The sequence below is a fragment of the Humulus lupulus genome, chromosome 5 (genome assembly GCF_963169125.1).
Source record: "Humulus lupulus chromosome 5, drHumLupu1.1, whole genome shotgun sequence".
In the NCBI taxonomy this organism is placed as follows: Eukaryota; Viridiplantae; Streptophyta; class Magnoliopsida; order Rosales; family Cannabaceae; genus Humulus; species Humulus lupulus.
This window is the reverse complement of record NC_084797.1, coordinates 193523457-193533762: the sequence shown is the minus strand read 5'-3', so window position 1 is coordinate 193533762 and position 10306 is coordinate 193523457.

Genomic DNA, 10306 nt, shown 5'->3' with positions numbered 1-10306 from the left:
CTAAGGTCCGAGCCACCCTCCTTGGCTCTCCTCGGATCAAGGTCCGAACACATGCATGGGGCTTCTCCTCGGACATGGTCCGACCGGACCTCTTGGAGTGCCTTCCTCGGACCAAGGTCCGAGCACATCACTTGTGCTCCTCCTCGGATGTACTTGGCTTGGTCATGACATCTCTCAAGCAGTCCAAACTCTTCACTGATGTATTGGGCTACTGCTAAGCCAGATCACCCCATCATTCCTTGCCACTTGTCATTTTTATTGCCACATCATCGATCTCCAATTTTTGGGGATAACAATGATTTAAATAGATAATTAAATGAAAATATCTAATCACTTTTAATTTTAATTATATTTTAATTAAATAAAGATTATTTAATTAGATTAAATTTCTTTATAAATCTGATATACGTAATATTTAGAATAAGAATGGATAATCAAACTCTCTCTCTAAAGCGATAGTTTTCTCTAAACCTGAAAACTATTCTAAACCTTCTCTCTGTCAAAACTCTCTAGATATCATGTGTTGAGTACATCTAGGGAGTCACATAAATCAACTTTTTAATCCTACGTGCCCACACACGTCCTTGTGTGTTTGAGGATTGGTCTAGAAGATCAGGGTGTGAGATCTCAAAACACTGGATAGGAAGATCGTTGATTTATACAAAAAGACTCAAGGACACTTGATAGGCTAAAAGAGGTAATCACTGATCTATTTTTATGTAATTTAATATTTATATATGTATATGATACTGGCTGGTATTAATATTTATTAATATGGGTCGATATATTTCGATGCGTACCTTTGATTTGATCATTTAATACCAACAAAAGGAAGAAGATGTAGGATTTGAAGGGAATGGTAAGGGAGGATAGGATGATTTTGGTGGGTTATTGATGATTTCATTGGTTTGGTATCGGTAAGATGAATCTGAGCCCAGGGGTAGAGTTGTTGGGGGTGTGTTGAATGGCACAACCATAGATGGAAGAAATGATGCAGAAGGAGACCAATTTGGGAGTGTTTCTGAGTTTGGCTTCCTAAGATGAGTTTGAAGGGATTTAAAGGGAAAGATAGATTCCACAAATTTTATATGACAGGATGTGTAAATTTTAGAAGTGGAAGGATCAAGACAGAGATATGCACTTTGGGTCAAGGAGTACTCGACAAACATACATAGGATCGATCAAGACTCAAGTTTATGACTAGAATATGGACGAAGCCAAGGATAGCATAAATAACCAAAGATACGAAGCTTTGTGTAATTGGGTGGGGAATGAAAAAGAGACTCATAGGGTGAGGAAAGAAAGAGAATTGGTGTGGGCATGCGATTAATAAGATACACAGTTGTTGCAAAAGCATAGTTCCAATATGTGAGCGAAAGTGATGCATGAGTGAGTAAAGAAAGACCAGTTTCCACAATATGTCGATGTCGACGTTCAGAGATACCATTGTGTTCAAGTGTATGTAGGGGAGAAGTAAGATGAGAAATTCCATTAAGAGATAGGAATTGATCTAAGGCTTTATATTCTCCACCATTATCAGAGTAAAGAGTGACAATGGAATGTTTGAAGTGATTTTCGATTAAGGCTTTGAAGCGGATAAGAACATCACAAACATGAGATTTCTTCGGTAAGGGATAATACCAGACATATCGTGTAAAATGATCAACAAAAATAACATAATACTTGAAATCATCAACAGAGAAAATTGGGGAGGTCCAAACATCAGGAAATATTATTTGCAATGGGTGAGATGAAACAATCGTAGATGTAGAAAAAGGAAGCTTATGACTTTTATTGTTGAAACATGCATTACAATGAGAGTTTGGTGACATATAATATGGTAGAGAGAACGTTGACATAACATGGTGAAGAATAGGTGATGATGGATGACCTAATCTAGAGTGCCACTCGGATGTAGTGGTCTTGAGACTAAAAAAGACAACAAGTGGAGAAGATGGCTTGGAAGAGGAGATTGGCCACTCATAGATGCCATCTTTAGATTTTCCCATCAAGAGAATTGCTCCGTGCTGAGATCCTTTTCATGTTAGGCACACAAAGAATATTTTGTAAAGTAGAAGTGTGAGTGGGAGTAGAAGTAGTGGTGGAACCAGTGTGTGCTATGTGAAGACCCAAGCCATCGCTGATCATAACGTCACCGGGCCCTGCATGTGGAGTGTGAAGCAAAAGCTTATTCAATTCTGTAGTGACATGGTGCGACGCTCCACTATCAAGTAGCCATGTAAAGGTGCTAGTGGCCTCAAGAGATGCAACATGAGCACATGGTTGCCATGGTGAAGTAGTACATTGAGCATGTGGATGTGTGGGTGGAGCTGATGAGGATTGGATAGTGATAAGTCAACAAAGGGGGCAACATTTCATAGTATGTCCCTAAGTACCACATCCTTGACAATGCCCAAGATAAGGACGTGGCGGGGGTCGACCATTATGAGGTGCATTGGATTGCTGTCCTTGTTTATTATTGATGGATATGGAAGAATGCCAAGAAGGTTGGGATGGTCTTCAAGGTTGATTTTTGCATTGATTGGTAGGATTGGCGGTGGCCGAAAAGATGGTGGTGTTTTTTATTGTTGAAGAGATGTCTCGTTGTTGATAAGTTTTTCATGGATTTCATCAAAGGAGATAGAGGTTTCACGAGCATTAGCCGCATCCACAATCCCTTTGTAATCTTCACCAAGTCCATCAAGAATTTTATCAATGAGATATTCTTGATCAAGAGGTTTTCCAAGTAGAGCAAGTTCATCGACCCAATTCTTGATAAATTGCATATACTCATAGATTGATTTGGAGCCCTCGACCCAATTCTTCAATCGATCTTTGATTTGCTTAATGTGACCATGAGTTGGTTTGGCATAGGTGTTAGCCAAAGTGGTTCAAGTCTCTTAAGAGGTGGTAGTCCTGGCAAGAATAGGTCGGGTAGATAAAGAGACTGCACCGAGAAGTGTGCTAAAGAGAAGACGATATTGCCGCTTCCATGTTGTGTATGCTGGATTTAAAGTCGACTTTCCATCTGTAAGGACAGTTGTCATTGTTATATTATTTCATATAATATAATGTTAGATTAAATAATGTGTCAAAATGTGATTTGTCACACAAATGCGATTTGTCACACCTTGTAACATATTATTGAGAGTCACAAAATTGGACACATGTGTGTGCCCAAATGTGACATATGTTGGAGTTACAAATTTGTAACTCCCAAATATTACCCAATAATGTGTAGATTGTATGTTACACATTTGAGATTGGATTTCACAAAGCCATTATGAAATATGGATGTTGGAGACATGTTTTTTAACTCCCATTAGGTGTTTAGAGGTTACAAAATCATGTGGGAAAGGATTTGGGACGTTTTGGAACGTTTTGGAAAAATGACATTTTGTGCTAAAAATAGCCCGTGGCCGCGACCACTAACATTCCCTGGACGCACCCTAGAGGACAGAGGCCAGTGGATGCGGCCATTGATAGTCCTAGCCGCGACTAGTGTGGCTGACAGCCAATTTGTTTTTTCAGTTTTTTTCCAATTTTAACGGTTCTAACATCCCAAGTAACTCCCAAATCTCCATTTTAATTCCATAAACATCCAATCAAACATTGGTAACAACCATGGGGGTTGATTGAATTTGAAATTCAAAGGGTATCTCAAACTCTATAAATAGGAGCCTAATGCTCACTTGTAAGACACACCATTTTCTATCCACAAAGAACTTGGTTGGAAAATACACTTATAGGCTTGATAATTCCAGAGAGCCATTTCCTAAAGAGATCCCTTAGTGCTTAGAGAAAATGGGCAAATAAGATTTTGGAAAAAGGTTTTGAACCTTGTTCAAGTTGGTGATCCCACTACTCTACACTTTAGTTGTGTGAGAGTTTGTATTTTTCATTGATCTTTACATTCTTTTGTTCTTCTTGTTCTTATTTACTTGTATTATCATTGTTTTAAGTTTGTAATCTTCTTCTTCTACATCCTTCTATTTACTTGTATTTTGAGTAATAGAGATGTAATACTTGTTTTTCTACCATCTTGTCTTTTGTATTATTTTGCTTAGAGTTGTATTTTGATTTTGCCATTTCCATTGAGTACAATATAATATATTCTCTAACAATCAAAAGCTTAACCCTTTTTGTTTCAATGGAAGGTGAGACCGTCAAGAACATGAACCAAGACCTAGTGAGGTTGGATAGGTTTGATGGATCCAATTTCACTAGGTGGCAAGACAAGGTGAAATTCCTTTTGACAACACTCAAGATAGCCTACATCCTTGAGTCATCCTTGGAACCTCTATCCGAGCCATCCAACAAAGACACTCCCGAGGTGGTGGAGAAAAGAAGGAAGAGAGAAGAGGACAACCTTCTTTGTAGGGGTCATATCCTTAATGCCCTATCCGATAGGCTATATGACCTCTATACCAATACCAAATCCATGAAGGAGATTTAGGATGCCTTGGAGAGTAAGTACAAGGCCGAGGAAGAAGGTACAAGAAAGTTCTTAATTTCTCAATATTTCAAATTTTCTTTCATTGATGGGAAAACTCTTTTACCTCAAATTCATGAGTTACAAGTGATTGTGAACAAGTTGAAAGTTCTCAAGATTGAGCTTCCCGAGGCCTTTCAAGTTGGTGCAATAGTGGCAAAATTACCACCAACTTGGAGGAGCTATAGGAAAAGAATCCTCCATAAGAATGAGGATTACACTATTGAAGAGATCCAAAAACACATTAGAATTGAAGAGGAATCGAGAATAAGAGACAAGGGTGTGAATGAGTCTAAATATGAGACTTCCAAGGCCAATGTGATTTCACACAAGCATCCTAAGGGAAACAACAACAAAAAGGGTAGTGGGAATGCTTTAGGTCCAAAGAAAGATCATGGACAATTCAAATACATGAGAGGTCATTGTTTTGTTTGTGGAAAATCCGGGCACTATGCTAGAGTGTGTAGGTACCGAAAGGACCCACATGAGAATGAGGTAAATGCTATAGAAAAGGAAGAAGAGATCCTAGCATGATTACTATGTTTATGTGCCTTGTTGGGAAATGATTATTTTCATGTAATAAAGCTTGTACTCTTGAAAGCTATCAATAAAACTAAAATATTATTCTATGATAATTCTTTATTTTGCTATGAGATTTGTGATATGAGACATTTATGTGAGATATTAACAAAGCTTCAAAATGAACTTCTTAAAATAATAGGTAAGAGTGTAGACCTATTATTCCATAATGTGATTATTTGTTTGATAAATTCTCACATTATATTTGTGCTCACATTTTTATTTTGTGAAATATATAAAAGAAAGAAACTAAGTGAAAGTTGCTTTCAAAGAAGTGTGTCTTGCTTTAGCAAGTAAATAAATCAAGATTGTAGTGTCCCAAATTTGCTAATAAGGCTTAGGGCCTTGATTAGCGTGCCTGGAGGGCAATAATTGATTTAATTACATTAATATATGAATTTTATGATTATGTGATTAGAATTGCATATTTAGGTGAATTAAATATGCATGTGGGCCCCATTTGGTTATTGGGGGCATATTTGTAATTTTAGCCCATTGAGGGCATAAATGCAATATTTGTGTATATTGTGATTGATACCATAAGTGAGTGGTGATATATTTGTGATGCACGATCTGAGACGGTCCTATGGAGCAATTTAGCTAAAAAGTCACAACGGGGTCAAATACTCGGCTTGGGAGGAGCCTAAGGGTATTTCAGGAATATCATATGTGTTCAGGATTTATCGAGTAACAGGTAGTAATTTCGTAATTATTTGGGCATGTCCGGATTAAATGGGGATTTATAGGAACATTCGAGGAGTTAGTGGTACTTGGAAATTGACGAAATTGTCCTTGATGATACTTGAGGACTTAGATAACTTAAGGGGAAATTTAGACTTTTGCTAAGGTTGAATATACATTCAGATGGTTTGAGAAGCCACCAGACTTAAGTGAAGGATAAACATCAACTCTCTCTCTCCCTCCTTCAGCTCTCCCTTTCTCTTCCTTGGTGCTTGAAGGTTAGGATCAATTGGAGGATTCTAGGCTTAATTCTCAGAGGAATTGGAAGCTGGTTGTGGTTGGGATTAGCTCAAGGGTAAAGATTTCAGCAAGGTAAGGAATTTAAGCCACTGAAACTATTAAATTTTATTGAATTCTGTTAGAGTTATAAGCTTGCATGAAAATGGGTTCTAAGTATGATCTTGGAAGTTTGCTGAGTATATGGGGTTGTTTATGGACTTGTTGTGTTGTCTAGGGTATGTGAATAAGGAATCCAAGCTTAATTTTGTTTTTAATTGGTGTTTGGGATATGAAATTGGGGTTTAGGCTCAAGGAAAACGCGGGAAGAATGTTGGTTTTCTGGGTTTGGGGGCTCGGTGTAGAGTCCAAGAACTTTACTTAGCTAGTTAGATAGTAGTAATAATAGTAATAGTTGTAGTATTTTTGTGACTGAGATTGATGGTGATATTTATTATATTATAAGGTTTAGATAGACCCAATAAGATAATAACACTTGTCTTGTGTATGTTTAATGATAATTAAGTATTTTTGAGGAATAAGTTTATTAAGAGTAATATTTGAATATCCTAGGGTCTGTCAGCAGCTTTGAAATCATTAAAGGACTTAGTCAAGGCTGTTTACTCAATTCAAATTAGGCTGAAAATGTGTAATTTTGTGTTTAAATATTCAGCGTATGCCGATATATCGCAGCTATAAGGGGCGATATATCCCAGTACGGGGATAAGAAAAACACGTAACTTCGCACGGTCACCTTGACGAGCCTCGGGCATGCTGGCCCAGGCGATATATCGCCTACAAGGGGCGATATATCAGCTCCTTTGGTATATTTTTGAATGTTTTTGAAAACGTTCTCATTTAAATCTTTAACCTCTTGATAAGTCCAGCATCTATCTGACCGAGTCTTCAGCCTCTCTTGAACGATAATTCAAATATTTTTCACTTAAAAAGCCATTATTTTATTCAAGTTAAATGAATATCTTTTCATTCTTGAACTCTATAAATAGGAATAGGACCTAGTACCCATCCATTTATTCATTCATCAAGCTAAGTTCAGAGGCTGCAAGCTGCTAGGTTATTTTTGAGAGTGTAAACACTTGGGTTGGGGATTATAAGCTTACCAAACACTTGGGAAGTAAGGTTTATAGCACATTTCGGTTCAAGGTTTAGATCATTCATAGAATCATTCAAGGTATTCCAAACTCTAGTTCATTTTGGTATTGTTTTCCTTAAGTTCTTATAGTTTTCTACTCAACATCCTAACTCTATTCTTTATTCTTGGTTAGGAAATCTAAGATCTTGAACAAAAGATTCTTGGTAAGTATATTTTGATGGTATAGTTCTTTCATTATTTTCATCCCTTTTTCTTTAGTATACTCACCCTTTCATTGATGGTTTTTAGGAGTGTTCCAAAGTCCCAAACCTGTTCTCATATCCCAATACTTTTGGTAAGGAAAATAGGATAGGATTTTATATGTTATGTTATGTATTATCTTATGATTTAAGTGTTATGTATATGTTATATGTTATATTATGTATGTTTGTAGACTTGGGCATATGACCTGTATAACTAACAAGCCCCAATAAATTTATGGGCATATGACTTGCTTAGCTAGTAAGCCCCTCAAATCTAATGGGCATATGACTTGTTTAGTTTACGGGACCCCAAGTAATAATGGCCATTATAGTATATGTGACATATGTTATGATATGTTTTAGTATATGTTGTTATGAATTGTTATATTATTTCATATAATATAATATTAGATTAAATAATGTGACAAAATGTGATTTGTCACACAAATGTGATTTGTCACACCTTGTAACATATTATTGAGAGTCACAAAATTGGGCACATGTGTGTGTCCAAATGTGACATATTTTGGAGTTACAAAATCAGTTACAAATTTGTAACTCCCAAATATTACCCAATAATGTGTATATTATATGTTACACATTTGAGATTGGATTTCATAAAGCCATATGAGAAATGGCTGATAGAGATGTGATTTTAACTCTCATATTGTGTATGGAAGTTATAAAATCAAGTGGGAATAAATTGGAATGTTTTGGAAAAAACTGAAAAAATTTGTTGCTAAAATTGACTGAGCGCCGCGGCGCCTGGAACAAGCGCCGCGACCCTAGTGGCTGAACTTGACTGAGCGCCGCGGTGCCTGGAACAAGCGTCGTGGCCCTAGTGGCTGACAGCTTCTTTGAATTTCAGTTTTTATCCAATTTTGAACGTTTCCAACAGCTAAGTAACTCCCAAATCTCTATTTTAATTCCATAAAACATCCAATAAAACATTGTTAACAGCCATGGGGGTTGGAGGAATTTGAAATTCAAAGGTGTATCTCAAACTCTATAAATAGGAGCCTAATGCTCACTTGTAAGACACACCATTTTTCATCCACAAAGCACTTGGCTGAAAAAATACACCTTGAGGCTTGATTATTCCAGAGAGCTATTTCCTTGAGAGATCCCTTAGTGCTTAGAGAATAGGGGGAAATAAGATTTTGGACAAAGGTCTTGAACCTTGTTCAAGTTGGTGATCTCCACTACTCTACACTTTGGTTGTGTGAGAGTTTGTTTGTGTTTTCATTCTTTTGTTCTTCTTGTTCTTCTTATTTACTTGTATTGTTATAGTATTGAGTTTGTAATCTTCTTCTTCTACATCTTTTTATTTACTTGTATTTTGAGCAATTGAGTTGTAATACTTATTTAATCAATATTATCTTGTCCATTGTATTTTTGCATAGAGTTGTAATTGGTTTTTCCATAATTCCATTGAGCAATAATATATATTCTCTAACATGAATTTTATGTATATGATTTATGTGTTAGATTTTCCTTGCTGGGCATTAGGCTCACTCTTTTATGTTTATATGTGCAGGAAAATAGCTTTGGTGGCGGGAAAGGTTCTTGGAAGCTTGGGGATGTGTATTGAGGCGGGATGGAATCGATGGACCGAGAGTTCGATTCGAGGATGAAGTCTCTTTAATTATGGTTTTTCTATGTATTTTTCTGCAATTGGTTGTAATAAGTTTTAATTAAGTTTTCATTATGTCAAAGTTATGTTTTGTTTCAAATAATGGGATCCCAATGTCCTACTTATGAATTTTATATAGTTTTTAAACCTTTACCTTACAGTTTTGAAATAAAGATATGTTATTTCAAATGTATGTTTTCGTAAGATTAGTATAGAAATTAGTAATGGTCCAAAGTCTAGAGTAGTTGGGTCATTACACTCGGGTTGCGGCCCTCTTCTTCAAGCGTCGCAGCCCGTGTGTGTCGAAGAGGCTGGAAAGCCCCTGTTAGCCTAGGCGTGCCGCGACTCAAGGTTTGGAGCGCCGTAGCCCATGTCCCTCAGCAGAGAGGTATTTTTGCTTCAGACTTGAGTGCAACTCGGCCCTTAGGGGGCTAGGTCGCGGCTCAAATGCAAGATATTGGCTGTTTGAAGGTTTTTTAGCTCGGGAACCCAAATGTTAAGGCTCAGGAAGAATTTTACCACCTGGTTTGGTAGAATCCAAGGTCCCGGAGGCTAGAATTATATTCCGAAGTTATTTATTGGATTAGAACTTGATGGATGGCTATTATGAATATGTTGTGAATAGGTTTTCAAAGAGGCTTGGGTTAGTAGACTGTGCTCAGGATTGCAGTGCTCAGGAAGCTTGGGACACAAGTTATAAAATTGTTGTACCTGTAGAGCAGGGCGTGGCCCTATTGTTTGTATTGCAGGGCATGGCCCTATTGATTGAATTGTAGGGCATAGCCCTATTGTTTATGTTTATTATATGTTTAAATATATATTGATATTATGCTATGTAATGCATATTTGTGAGTGAACGGCGAAGGCCAGAAACGGCAAAGGTCGAGAACGGCAGGAAGCCGAGTACGGCAAGGGCCAGGATTGGCATTGAGCACACAGAGTGAAAGCCGTTATGGCGAGACCCTCCTAGGATGCTGAAGACATCCTCTCGGTGAAGATCGCAAACCCAGGGCCTGGTAAAGCACCTGGGACGGCATGCTTGCTATGTGTTTAGCCTGTTGGCTGCTTTGTTATATGTTGTTGATAGATATGCATATGTTATCTATTTTGTATTGAATTTTCTTGCTGGGCTTCGGCTCACGGGTGCTCTATGGTGTAGGTAAGGGCAAGGGAAAGGTCGACCAACCATGAGTATGGAGAGCGTGGAGCGACGGGTATATGTTCGGCCTGCCTGGCTGCCACGGCCAGGGTTATTTTGGGATGATGTAATGTATTTGGTTGATTTGTCA